This window comes from Zingiber officinale, chromosome 5A, assembly GCF_018446385.1.
Source record: "Zingiber officinale cultivar Zhangliang chromosome 5A, Zo_v1.1, whole genome shotgun sequence".
NCBI classification, from domain to species: Eukaryota; Viridiplantae; Streptophyta; class Magnoliopsida; order Zingiberales; family Zingiberaceae; genus Zingiber; species Zingiber officinale.
The window spans coordinates 88058025-88073063 of NC_055994.1; positions in this window are offsets into that span (position 1 = coordinate 88058025).

Here is a 15039-nt window from a genome sequence, read left to right on the forward strand (position 1 = left end):
TATTACTGGTTTATAAGTGATGCAACAAGCTTGCGCGTTGGCTCTGAGTGCCTTCCTCCATATCGGATGAGCTTGTTTGCGGATCACTAGCTTAAACTTCCATTTTGGATGACTATAGGAAGTTAATTAAGAGCGTGTGATCTTCCCCATCGGAAGGGGCACAATCTTATTAATGAACTTAGTGTCAAGTAATGGTATACACTTAGGCACGTCTAATAGTATCCTCCCCATCGGAGTCACTACTATTATTTGTGTGACCGAAGAAAACCAACTATTAATTTGTCAAATAAATAGGTTGACAAGATAATAAAATTAAAAACTCCTCTTACAAATGTTTGATTTTGTATACGTCCACACTATCGTGGCATACAAAATTCACGGTGTTTGAGGTAATTTTATTTTGTCATAAAGATTTATTGACAAGATAATTAATGGGTAAAACCCTCCTCTTACAAATGTTTAAATTTTGTATACGTCCACACTATCGTGGCATGCAAAATTCACGGTGTTTGAGGTGTTGGTGAATTTAAATAATATTGTTTGAGGAATCAATGTTATTTTAAATTCAAAAAGTTTTGACCAAATATTTGATCAAAGACAGATCAATTATTAATTTTATTCGTCATAAAGTAAAGTTGACGAGATAATAAAATTAATGGATAAAATCTCCTCTTTGATTTTGTATACGTCCACACTATCGTGACATACAAAATTCATAGGGATTTTAAAGAATTGATCTTGACCAAATATTTTTGTGATTCTTAGGATTTAAAATGTTTGTCAATTCCCTAGTTGTTATACTATAGAAAAGACTTAGTAGTCCCAATTGTAATGATTGGAAATAGGACTTGAACATTAAGGTAGACTTTCTTCTTAGAACTAAGAACAATATAAGTGTATTTAATTCATTAGTTGAAACATGTTTAGTAGTGTTATCTACCAGAACCTGGAGTATAGATACAGATGTCATTAATCATGTCCGCAATTCATTGCAGTGTTCCAGGAAACCCGACAACTAAATGAAAATAAAAATATCATCCACATGGGCACTACTATAAAAGTGGCAGCTGTTGCAGTGGGAGATGTTTATCCTTTGATAAGAATAAAATATGGATTTTAAGTAATTGTCTTTACGTACCAAGTTTAGAAAGAACTAGTTTTCAGTTTCTAAACTATTCAAAGAACTTGATATTCTGCCTCTTTTAATAACAAAGTTGTTATTAAGAAAAAGAGAGAAGTTATCTGTTCTGGTACGTTGGTTGGCAATTTATAAATCCAATAACTCCCACGATGCAACAAATGGAAATTAGTAACACATCTTCTAACTTTAAGAGAAAGCAACCTTCGGAAATGAACCAATTATATCTTTGGCATCTAAGGCTAGGTTATATTAACTTGAGTAGGATTCATTGGTAGCTGATGAACTTTTGGGTTCATTAGTAGTGGAAATCTTTCCAACCTGCGAGTCTTACTTGGAAGGAAAAATAACCAAGAAGCTTTTAAGTCTAAGGGGTATGGAGCCAAAGATATATTGGAATTGGTTCATTCTGATTTGTGTGATCCTATGACTATCCAGACAAAAGGTAGTATCAAATATTTTGTCTATTTTATAGACAACTATTCAAGATACAAATACATTTACTTGATGTGCTGCAAGACTAAGTGCTTTGATTAGTTCAAAGAGTACAAGGCTAATGCGGAGAAATGTTAAAGTAAAAGTATCAAGTCACTATGGTAAGATCGTAGTGGCAAGTACCTCTTGGGACAATTTAGGAGTCACTTATCAGAAGTCGGGACTCAATCCCAACTAACTGCACCTGATACACCCCAACAGAATGGTGTAGTAGAAAGAAGGTATATGACTCTTATGGAAATAATTAGATTGATGATGAGTTATTCAGAAAATTACCAAATTCATTTTAAGGATATACTCTGAAAAAGAAAGTGAACATAGTACCTTCCAAAGTCAGAACTCTCTACTCATATAGAATTGCTGAATAGGCGGAAGCCTATTTTGAAGCATATTCAGATTCGGGTAGTCCAGCACATATGCTGAAGAGAGACAATGATAAGTTGGATAGGAATTCACTTATTTGTGGGTTATCCTAGAGAAACAAAAGTAGGTTTATAGTCTTAAAAATCAGAAGGTCATTGATAGCATCAATGACTGATTTTTAGAAGAGGACTATATAATGAACCACAAGCCCATAAGTAAATTTGTTCTTAATAAAGGACACGTCTAATCTAGTACCAACTATACAAGATGAAATATCACAAGAAACTGCAACACGTATCACAATTGATACATAATTATAGACAGTGCCTAATCGTAGTGGGAGGATTGTCAAACAACCTAAAAGATTCATGTTTTGGGAGAGTCTTTTGGACTTGATCCCAAATGAACATGAGCCTGATCCCGGACATATGATGAAGTACACCAAGATAAAGATCCAGCATCTTGGCAAAGAACAATGAATACAAAATTAGAATATATGTATTCTAATAAAATCTGGAAGCTTGTAGAATCACCAGATGGTGTAAAAGTCATTGGGTAAAAATAGGTCTACAATAGGAAAAGATGGATAGATAGGAAGGTGGAAACTTTCAAAGCAAGGCTTGATGAAAAAGGAAACTTTTTCACTGGTAGCCATGCTTAAGTCTATCTGGATTCTTTTATCTATTTGGTAAGTGGATGTCAAGATAACATTCCTTAATGGAAGTCTTGAAGAAAGCATCCATATAAAGTAACCAGAAGAGTTCATTGTAAAGAACATCTTATGTGCAAGCTCAATCAGTCTATGGACCGAGGCAAAGCTTCAAGGTCTTGGAACATCCGGTTTATCAAAATAATCCAGACCTATGGATTTATTTAGTAACCAGATAAGTCTTGTGTATACAAAAAGTGTGATGGAAACGTGGTGGTATTTCTTGTACTATACGTAGATAACATTTTTGGTAGTTGGAAACAATATCAAAATGTTGTCAGAAGTAAGGGTATGGTTGTCCAAACAATTCGATATGAAGGACTTGGGAGAATGTATATATTCTTGGGATCAAAGTAATAAGGGATCACAAGAAAAGAATATTTTACTTATCCCAAGCTTCATATATCGAAAAAATCTTTGCTTGTTTTAAGCATGCAAAACTCCAAGAAATATTTCTTACCTTTTTAGCATGGAGTAGCTTTATCTAAAGAAATGTCTCCGTAGACATCAAAGGAGATAGAGGAAATGAAGGTAGTTCTTTATGCTTCGGCTGTCGGAAGCCTAATGTATGCTATGCACGAGATCCAAAATCTGTTTTGCCAAGGGCATAGTTAGCAGATAAACCCTGGACAAGGACATTGGACTACAGTAAAGCATATATTGAAGTACCTTAGAGGCACCAGAGATTATATGCTAGCTTACAAGACAGTTAATTTGGTCCCTGTGGGTTGCACGGATTTTGACTTCCAGTCGGATAGGGACAATAGTAAGTCAACCTCGGGGTTTTGTGTTTCCTTTAGGAGGTAAAGTCATGGAAGAGTGATAAGCATAGGTGTTTTTTCTGGACTCCACCATAGAAGCTGAGTATATGGCAAACCTCTGAGGTAGTCATAAAAGCTGAATGACTCAATAACCTCAAGATAGACTTAGATATGATTTCTAGTTTGTCCAAAGATTATTACAATTTATTGTAATAAGAGTGGTGCAGTAGCAAACTCGAAGAAACCATGAGTCTATAAGGCAAGTAAACACAATAGAGCGCAAGTACCACCCAATACGAGAAATCGTATAAACGAGGAGAAGTTGTTGCTGCCTAGATTGCATCAGATGATGACCTATAGATCTTTTCACTAAGGCCCTTAAGGTAAGAGCTTTTGATGGGCATGTTGAAGGGTTGGGAATCAGATGTATGGCAACAGATATAGCAGCTTAGTCTTTTAGTATAAGTGGGAGATTATTAGGATGTATACTAAAATTCTAGCTTTTGGTATAAACATTTATCTAGAAATAAGAATCACATTGGTCAAATGTCTACATTTATGATAAATGTAGTTGTTTAATTAATTTATATTGTAGATAACATGGTGTGTGGTGTCACACACAGAGGATCATGTTATCAGTACCTTATAAATTATAAACAGTAGCTCACGACCAAGATGGAAAGGAACAAACCATTGGAAGGTCGTAGTGTAATTAGGTATTAGTTTATCTTAACTATATAATTACAGTAGTACACTTAGAGTATATTGAGTAGGACCATTAGATCAGGTCGTTTCTTTTATACTGACTTTATAAAGGAACAAAGACCTCAGTTATTATGGAAGTGTGTGCTCTTAATCTTAATATAATAACAAGCACATATATTTGATATTTATTTCTTTAATTTATCAATGGGTGAGATTTAGTTCGATAAATCAATAAGCCCGATAAGTTGGGAAATGATATCACTTATAGTGTGTGTTGTTGATTATAGAAGGAAACTGTGTCCTAGTAATCTAGGTTGAGAATGTCCCCAAGAGGAGCTCATAAGGATTGTCATGTTAAACCCTGCAGGTGGACTTAGTCCGACATGACGATAAGGTTGAGTGGTACTACTCTTGGACTAAGATATTAATTAATGAATTGTCAGTAACTCACTTAATTAGTGGACATTCGACATCTTAAACACAGGGAGACTAACACACTCATAATAAGAAGGAGCCCAAAATGTAATTTGGGATTGATGCGGTATTTCAATAATAGTTCTCTAGTGGAATGAATTATTATTGATAAAATTAAGTTGTGTGTTCGGGGCGAACACGGGATGCTTAATTTTATCGGGAGACCAAAACCAATTCCTCCTCTCGGTCCCTATCGTAGCCTCTTGTATATAGAGATTTATACCCACCACATACCCACCTTCTTACCCATCCAATGGGGCCGGCCAAGACCAAGTGGATGAGCCAAGTTGGTGGCCGGCCAAAGCTTGGGTCCCAAGCTTAGGTGGCCGGCCACTAAAATATTAAAAAGGATTTTTATTAAAATTATTTCTTATGTGGATATCATGGTTTTAAAAGAGAGTTTAAAAATTAAAAATTTCTTTTCATAGCTTTTTACAAAAGATTAAGAGAAGAGATTAATCTCTTTCGTTATTTATAGATTAAAAGGATGATTTTAATTTTTGGTAAAAACTTTCCTTATTTGAAAATCATCTACATGTTTAAAAGAGAGTTTAAAATTTGAAATCTTTCCTTATTTGTTGATTAAAAGGTGGATTTTAAATTTTAAGAAAACTTTCCTTTTTAACCATGTTCATGTTTTAAAAGAGAGTTTAAAAATTAAATATTCTCTTTTATAAGTTTCTACAAGAAATTAAGAAAAGATTTGATATCTTTCCTTATTTGTAGATTAAAAGAGATTTTAATTTTTAGAGATAACTTTCTTTTTATCCACATGTTTAAAAGAAAGATTTTAATTTATAAAATTTCCTTTTTTACTAACCATGAAGGGATTAAAATTATTGGAGAAATTTTTATAAATTTCTGGAGACAAATTAGGAAATTTTAATTAATTAAAACTCTCCTTGTTTATAGCTTGTGGTGGCCGGCCATATGAATTGAGAAAATAAAATTGATTTTTAATTAATTAAATTTTCCTTTTCATGACAAAAGAATTAAGGAAGTTTTTATTAAAATTTCCTTATTTGCCAAGACCAAGGATTATAAAAGAGAGGGTAGAGGTGCCTTCATGGGTGAACGACTCTATTATATTTTCTCCCTCTTTTCTTCCTTGGTGTGGCCGGCCCTTCTCCTTTTCTCTCTTCCTCTTGTGTGGCCGAAATCCTTTATCTCTTGGAGCTTGGAGGAAGTGGCCGGATCTAGCTTGAGGGAGTAGGAGAGAAAGCTTGCATCCCTTGGAGCTTGGTTGGTGAAAAAAGTTCTTCATCCTTTAGAAGATATGCTTGGTCGAAACTTGAAGGAAGGAAGAAGAAGGTGCCTTGGTGGTTCTCATCTCGGAAGATCATTGCCCACACAATGTCCGAGGTTAGAAGAGGAATACGGTAGAAGATCAAGAGGTCATTAAAAGTTCACAAAAAAAGGTATAACTAGTAATTATTTTCCGCATCATACTAGTTTTATTTCTTTGTAAAAATACCAAATACAAGAGGCATGCGATTCTAGTATTTCGAATTAGTTTTCGATGTTGTGTTCTTTTATTTTTCTTTTCCTTATGATTTGATTGTTCCTTTTCGTTAACCTAAAGTTATTTAAGGAAATTAAATATTAGCTTTCCTTAAAAGGCTTTGTCTAGGCGGTGGTGGTTGTTCCCATATCCAAGAAGGCCATGTGCCTCGCCATGCAGTCCTGGAAGCCAATTTTAGAAATTAATATTTAATGGAATTAATAACCTAGGTGATTTGGATCGAACGTGTTAAGTTCCGCAGGAGATCCAAGTCTAAACCATTAAGAACAGATAAGTTAAATTTGGAATCAATGATGTTAAGTTCCGTCTGCGATTCCTAATTTAACTTCTAACGAACACAATAGGTTATTTAAGGAAAGGTTCGACACTTGTACAAAATTTTTGTACAGTGGAGCCAGTACGATTTTCCTAGGACTAACCAACAAGTTCAGCTATGATATTTTTAGTTGCCATGATCTACATAAATAAATAAATAATTTATTATTTCAGTGTAATTCATATATGTGTAATTATTTATTGACTCAGTGTAAATTAGAGTTAGTTTATAAAATCAAGTGATAACATTGTTTCCACTCATCATTTGTATGTTCTAATCTAATCAACACTGATCAATCATATTACACACATCCCATCTAATGAACGAATCATTATTAAAATGAACTAATCATTTTTCATATGAACTAATCATATGGGTATATGAACAAATCATATCATGAAATGAACTAATCATTTCCAAGTTTGTTAACATATAACATAACTTTTCATTATTTAATTCTGTTCGTACATAACGACAGAAATTATTATATGACTCAAAAACTAGATGAGCTTACACTGTTCGTATATAATGACAATAACAGAACACTAATAAACTAGATAAGCTAGCATTGCTCCCACTAGGACAAACACTAGTATATCAGCTAACACTATCCCTATTAACCTGGACTCATTTGGGATAATCTCAGATGGGGCAGCTTCAGGATTCTCCATCAGATCCATTTCTGGATCTTCCTCGAGCATCTCCTGGTCCTCTTCAGACTCTTCAGGCTCTTCTTCACCCATATGGTGAAGTAGTTCCTTACATAGTACTGAATATGTGACTCGTCCTTCATGTCACCCCCATACATAGTCTGCTATTATCCTAAGATACTCTGGCAATGAATGCATCAATGCCCAGATCCTATAACTATCTAGGACTGTAAACTCTTCTTGCTCAAGTTTCCAAAATAGTCTATCCAGCCGTCTAACATGTCTGTCGACTCCATAAGCAGACTTATACTCTATCTCCTGAATCTCCTCTTGGAGCTGGTTTCGCCGCACTTCACGACGAGTCAATGTGGTAATCGTCCGTGCCATCTGAAAAATTGAATTTAAATAAGTCAGTACAAAACCGACTAACCAGTACAAAACCAGCTTAATTCAATTTATACAGGCATACCATCATTATAAATCAAGAAAAACAAATCTTCTCGATTTCAGGAGTTTAAGTCGACTGACCCATTAGACCGGTCAATCAGGAGTCCGGATGTTAAACTTAGTCTATTGTCCTTATTAGAACTAATCTAATTGAACCTATGTTCTATTATTGTTTAAGCCCATTTGAGTTAATCTCAGACTTATTGATCAAACTTAAGTCCGTTTGATTCATCCAATTGCCCAATGGATTAAGTTTGACTCATTAGAACAAATCTAATGTTTATGATCAAATCTGACACAACAGAACTAATCCGATCATATTTGATCAAACCAACTTCTGTAATCAAACTCATCCTAATTGATTCAATAAAAAATCGAACTGGTTAAACCAACAAATAATTTGAACCAGCTTTAGGTATTATTGAATCAAATTGGTCTACTTAAATCAATCAATAATTTAAACCAGACCTGAGTTTGATCGGCCAAGTTGGTCTGGTTCAATTTTCAGTAAATTGAACCATAAATTAATTAAATATATTTATTAATTAATTAAATACATATAGATATGTATTATTAATTAATTAATAAATATTTAATTAAATTTTAGATATTCTGTACGTGAAGGAAAAAATGAAACATGCATATATTTTTTTTTATTTTTATATACACGTTTTCATTTTTTTTCTTACACGATTTTTCCAACTGTGCACTACTGTTCATGCATGCAAGAAACGAACGGTATTGTGCACTGTTCATACCGTTTTTTTTTCAAATCTTGAATCGATTCATGAATCGATTCAGCGAGTTTTTTTTTCTTACTATGATTCGAAAAAAACGGACATACTGTACACTACGATTTTGAATTGATTGAAATTCATTTCAATCGATTTAATTAAATCGAATCGATTAATGAATCGATTCATGCATAGTGTTGAATCGATTCAACACTGTGCTTCGTTAAAAACACTGTTCATCTCGCGATTTTGATTCGATTGGAATACAATTTCAATCGATTCAATCCAATTGAATAGATTGGTTAATCGATTCAATTGATGAACAGTATCATCTTCAATTCGCGATAGAAGAAGAAAAACGCGAGTTTTTTCGCTTCGATTTCCATGCTTGCAAAACTATGCATGCTCTGATACCATTGTGGGTAGTTTTGAGAGCATGAAAATAAACCTAAATAAAGCGGTAACCACTCACAGTGATTTCCCGAAGAACCGCAACCGAAGACGCAGATCGATGAAGAGATTGCCACTGTCGGAAGCGCGATCATGGAGTTGCCGGAAAGCGCTTCAAGGTTCACGAGCCAAATCCCAACCTACGGATGTTCTCCCTTTGCTCGCACACGATCACCTCCGCTGCTCCTCTGATAACCTCGATCGCTTGCTCGCTCTTCACCTCTCCATCGGATCTGTGCTTGGACGCACCTTAAATAAGAAGGTTGAGGAAGACGAAGGGGAAAGGACACCCCTTCGTCTCCCTGGTGTTTGCAGCAAACATCAGTTTGCAGCAGCGAAAGGGACGAACCCTTTCGTCTCCAGTAACACCTAAACGTCCAACAATCCCATCCTCGCTCCGTCCTCCGGCCTCCACACACGCCCTCCAGCCTCCGCAATCCACACTCCGCAATAAGCTATGCGTACTTCCTCCGTCCTCCTTAGTAAACAAGGAAGCTCTCAAATAAAAATATCCTTGTTCTGAAAAAAAAAAACAGATGACAATACTGGCCTCTTTATGTTTTTTGGAATTTACTTTTGAGTTGGACTGAATGGATAAATCTTGATTGTAGATGTTTGATTTATAGTCTCGTTGTGATTTGTGAACTGAAGTCGGTTGTTGCCTCGCCAGGCAATAACATTGTGGCTTGTGAAGCGGAGAGTTTCATCCCTGACACTACTGCCAAGCTTGTTGTCAGAATTGGACTGAAGGAGATGCCCTCCACAACATGCCCATAGACGGTAGGCGTAATTTGGCTACATTGAACTGTATTGAGATTCAATCAAAGTTCTACATTGGAAAAGTTTATAAAAGATCATGAATTTAAAAAGATGTATTATATCTCTATTGGCATAAAACCTTTTGAGGAGAGCCCAAGAGTAAAGTCATGAGGGCTTATGTCCAAAGTGGATAATATCATGTCATTATGGAGATATGTGAGTATTCTTTGGGCATAACAAATGATATTAGAGTTATGGTCAAGACTAGATGTTATGTGGGGTGACTTTGAGCAAAGTTGAGGGTAGGTCCGGAACATACCAGATTGACCAGATACTTGCAGGGATGCCCTAAAGCAGGTTAGGATGACTAGGTATTTATGAGGATGCCTGAAACAGGTCAGGTTGACCGGATGCTTGCGGGGAGGTTCGAAGTAGGTCAAGAGTGACCAAACGCGGATGCTTGCTGGAAGGCCGGAATCGGTCAGGGTTACCGGATGCTTACGGGGAGGCCCGAAGCAGGTCAAGAGTGATAAGATACTTGCAGGGGGCCAACACCATGAGGAGTAATGGTGGTATTGTAGGACCGTGATCGTTCGATAGGGGGGAGTGAATATCGATTCGAAAACTCGAGTGTAAAAGTACGCAGCGGAAAAGTAAATGAACACAGTTGATTTTACTTCGTTCGAGAATAAAATTTTTAAAATATTTTTAAGTTTAAAATAATTTTTAAAGTTAATTTAATTTTAAAATAATTTTTAAAGTTAATTTAAAATTTAACATAAATTAATCGTAGTTCTTGTTAGTTATTTAATTCGAAGTTTAATTTAATTAATTTAATTCGAAATTTAATTTAATTAATTTAGTTCAAAATTTAATTTAATTAACTTAATTCTAAATTTAATTTAATTAATTTAATTCGAAATTTAATTAATTTAATTAATTTGATTCGAAATTTAATTTAATTAACTTAATTCGAAATTTAATTTAATTAACTTAATTCGAAATTTAATTTAATTAATTTAATTCGAAATTTAATTTTGATCCTTAGTCATCTCACCCGATCTAAGTTTTCAATCAGGGAATTCTATAATTTTGTGAGATGAATTAGATTTAATTATAGAGTTTGGTTGAACTTGTGTTAGATTCAGGTTTAGCTTTGGTCTCAACAAATAGGCATTCTTCGGATAAACTTCTAAACTTGGTGAGTCACTTGGACATCATTAGAAGTAACCTACCTTTCGAGGTTTTCCGAATAGTCCTATCCACGGAGCTTAGTACTAAACCTTGGTCTAACTAGTTAGGATCCATTTAAGGGTAGCTTCGGTCAGTTCCACTTGGCCAAATGCACCAGATTGAAGCCATATCTTTCTAGACATGCGATGCCCAAGCTTCCCTAACGTACTATCATCCAAAAACTTCACCAGTACCAGGATTCAAGTTAGACGCTGTTTCTTTTTAACTAATCCTAATCACCCTGCCGGGTTGGTTTGTTTGGGTTACCCTGTCGGGTAAGTTAGTTTTGGAGGTGTCAGCTATTCTGGAGCCTCCCCCTTAATCATTGGTCTTTAATTTAAGATTTTTAGAGTTGGTTTTAGTTAAGTTTTAATGTTTAATTTGTAATTTAAATTTAAGTTTTTAATTTTGAATTAGTTAAATTGGTCAAATTATCTTTCTTTAAGAGAGTGTATTTAATATTTGAATGTTCTTTCAATTTCAATTTTATTGGGTTAATTGAATTATCTTTCTTTAATAGCTTTTTATTAATTGTTAATTTTGAAATTTCTAGATTATTTTTGTTTAATATGTTATCTTTAACATTTAATTTTAAGTTTGTTAAATTCCGTTTTGATTTTATCAAAGTGTTTGATTTTATCCTTACATTTTCTTTGCCTTTTAAATTGATATGGTTAATTGAATTTATTAGATTAGGTTTATCTTTAAAGTTTAATTTTTTATTAATTAAATTATCTTAGTTTTGGATAGCATTTTCTAGACTGATTTTATCTTGATTACTAAATATTTTATCAAGGTATTTATTGATTTTATCCATTTTCTCATTTTTAGCATTTAAATTTAAATTTATTTTAATGTTTGACTTATTTATGTCTAAATGCTCACCTAGTTTAAAATTTTCTGAATTGATTAAATTATTTGAATTGATTTGGTCATTGTTCTGTTTGACCAAGTCAAGGTTGATGCCAAATTGATCGGAGTCTTGATTGACTTGATCAGAGTCTAGATTATTTTGTGATTTTGAATCTAAATCATTTAAATCTAGATTATCATGCACCATACTTGGACTAATTTCATACCTATCATCATGCTGATTATTTAAACTACTATTAGCAGGGGTATTTTGGTAAATATTACTAACCTTGAGCGCAACCCCTAATTCAGTAGGCTTTTCCGTTGGATTTGACTCAAGTTCATATTTGACTTTAACTTGATCTTCTAGCTCCATCGGCGTCTCGTGAAGCTTGATCAACTGGGTCCACAACTCATATGCATTCTTGTACTTTTCTAATCTGCCTAAAATATTGTTAGGTAAAACATTACAAATAATGTTACTTACCTTTTTGTTCAGTTCCGAGTTTTGAGAAGGTTTCCTCAAAATTAGCATATAATCGATGTCTACGCTTCCTAAGAAGCATTCCATTAATCGCTTCCAGTAGTTGAAGTCTTCATGATCGTATGGTGGAGGTTCGTGAGGGTTCCGTCCTTCTAGAAGAGTCATTATTCTTGCACACAGAGAAACAAATAAAAAATATCCCAAGACTTGGTCTTGGATTAGCAGTGTTGGAAAAAAATAATACTTCACTATTTTCGAAAAAAGTAATAAAATATTATTAAAATATTAATAAAAAATATTATTTCAAATTTTTGAAAATGTAATATTTTGTCAATACTAAGCAATGGTGAAGAGATTGCGATATATTTTTCAAAAACAGTTTTGGAGGGAAAAAACGAAAGACGTAAGGTTTTATTTTAAAGACAAACGATATCTAATTTTTCTTTCAAAAGGTCCCCCCTTTGTCTGATTGGTGGTTGCACCAAATCAGAGCGGTACCTGCTCTGATACCACTTGTAGGACCGTGATCGTTCGATAGAGGGGGGGTGAATATCGATTCGAAAACTCGAGTGTAAAAGTACGCAGCGGAAAAGTAAATGAACACAGTTGATTTTACTTCGTTCGGAGCCTGTGACGACTCCTACTCGAAGGCCCGTGGTCCTTGACCACTTTCGTTGGGCAATCACTATCAATTCGAATATTACAAAGTTAAGTACAAGAATTGACAGATAAAGAAAATACCGATAATAGAATTAAAACAAAACCAGCACTGAGTCGGAGAACTTTTCGTGGCGTCGCAAGAGCACAGAGCAGCAGATCTTGGATTCTAAGTTCATGTTGAAGCTCTACCCTTGCCCCTTCTTTTATATGAAGCTCAGGGCGCCCCGGATCCCTTCCAGGCGCCCTGGTGAGACGTGGTAGGTCCAACCAGTGAGCTCCACGTGGCGACGCGCAATCGGGATAAAACTTGCCTCCCGGGCGCCCGGATCCCTTCCGGGCACCCGGACCTCCGGGCGCCCGGATCCCTTCCGGGCACCCGGACCTCCGGGTGCCCGGACCACCTTTCTCCAGAACAGGTCCTTCTCCTGCAAGACAAGGTTAGTCCGAGGCAAGTATAATAAATTTCCTGCAAAACAAAGTGTTAGCACAATTCATGAGTTTGACATGAAAAAGTATGACTTAAATTCCGTCTTTCCGAGACCGGAATCTAGTCACGATCTCGACTTAGATATCCGAAATGGATCTAAGCCGGATCGACGCCTAATGTTCCCTTCCCGCGAACGCGTCCTCACAGTCACTCCCTTCCAGTGACTTACCTTTACTCACCTGCCAGACGTCCGGTCAGCCCTTCGACCCGTCTGGACTTCTCGCCAGCTATCCGGTCAGCCCGTCGACCTAGCTGGACTTCTCGCCAAGCGTCCGGTCAGCCCGTCGACCCGCTTGGACTTCTTGCCAGCTATCCGGTCAGCCCGTCGACCTAGCTGGGCTTCGTGCCAGACATCCGGTCAGCCCGTCGACCTGTCTGGACTTCTCCTGTACACTCGATCAGAGTGTTAGACAACAACAGACTAACTTAACCTGATTTGTCATTCATCAAAACCTGGGTTAAATCATTAGTTCTAACCGCACCAACAGGTATTTCTTTTGAGGGAAAGATTGTTGGGATTTAATCAAAAGCCCCACACGATTTGGAAAAGATCATGGGTTTAATAGGATGTATGATATCTCCATTAACATGAGATCTTTTGGGGAGAGTTCAAGAGCAAAATCACGAATGCGTAGGCCTAAAATGGATAATAACATACTATTGTGAAAAGATATTCACATCTTTTGAGCACAACAAATCAAATTCCTAGCTCCGTCCTTGGCCAACATCATTCCTGTCTTGGCTTTGAAACCCAACATCTTAATACTATCTTAGCCTTAAATCCCGATATCCTCCATGTCTTAAACTCAGTCACCAACATCACCCTTGTCTTGGCTACAGTTGTCGATATCATTTTTCCTGTCTCAACTCTAGAACAGGACATCGATATCATTCTTGTCTGAACTCTAGAACAGGACATCTTCTCTATCTCAAGCTCAGATCCCAGCATCTTCCCTTGCCTCCAGTCGCCAACATCGCCCATGTCTCGCCCTCAATTGCATGACATCATCCATGTCTTCGCCTCTAATCCAAGCATCACTCACGCCTCAGCTTCAGATCTTGATATCATCCTACGACCTTAGTCGTTGACACCCTCCACACTTTAGTATTAGATCTCAACATAGTGCTGGGGTTGCAAGGTCCTTTTGGATAAAGTCTAAAAAGCAAATCATGAGAGATTGAGCTCAAGTGGATAATATCATATTATTGTGGAGATATCTAAATTCCTTCAGTCCTAACACATAGCACCTAGCTCGACCTTTGTTGTGGATATCGTCTCGCCTTAGGCCTCAACTGTTGACACCATGTCAAACTTGCCCTCGACCATTGACACCATTCCGAACTTGATCCTAGCCATCGACTTTGTCCAAGACTTCACCTTAGATCTCAACATCCTCCTTATCTAAGCCTTAGTTATCGTCTTCATCTATCCTCATGGACAGTTAATATTGATCTCATTTCCTTATCCTTGGATTAGGCCTAAACCCTACTTTGGCGCATTGAAAACACTTAGGGCGCATGTGGATAAGGAAGCAATATAATTAACTACCTCAATAATGAGATTGTTTCTCTCCAGAGATGCCGACAACAACTACAAAAATTTCAAAATATGTGGTATCGGGGTGAATGGAGAAGCGATTACCTATCTGGTTTCTTGATTGCCCTACTTCAAACACGTGGTGTTTGGTGAATGGAGAGGCAACTAACTACCGTTGGATTTAGTCCCCTCACTGGCTCATACGAGGATGATGAAGGAAAATACAACGTCTAACATGGGGATACTCTTTTAACAGTTATATA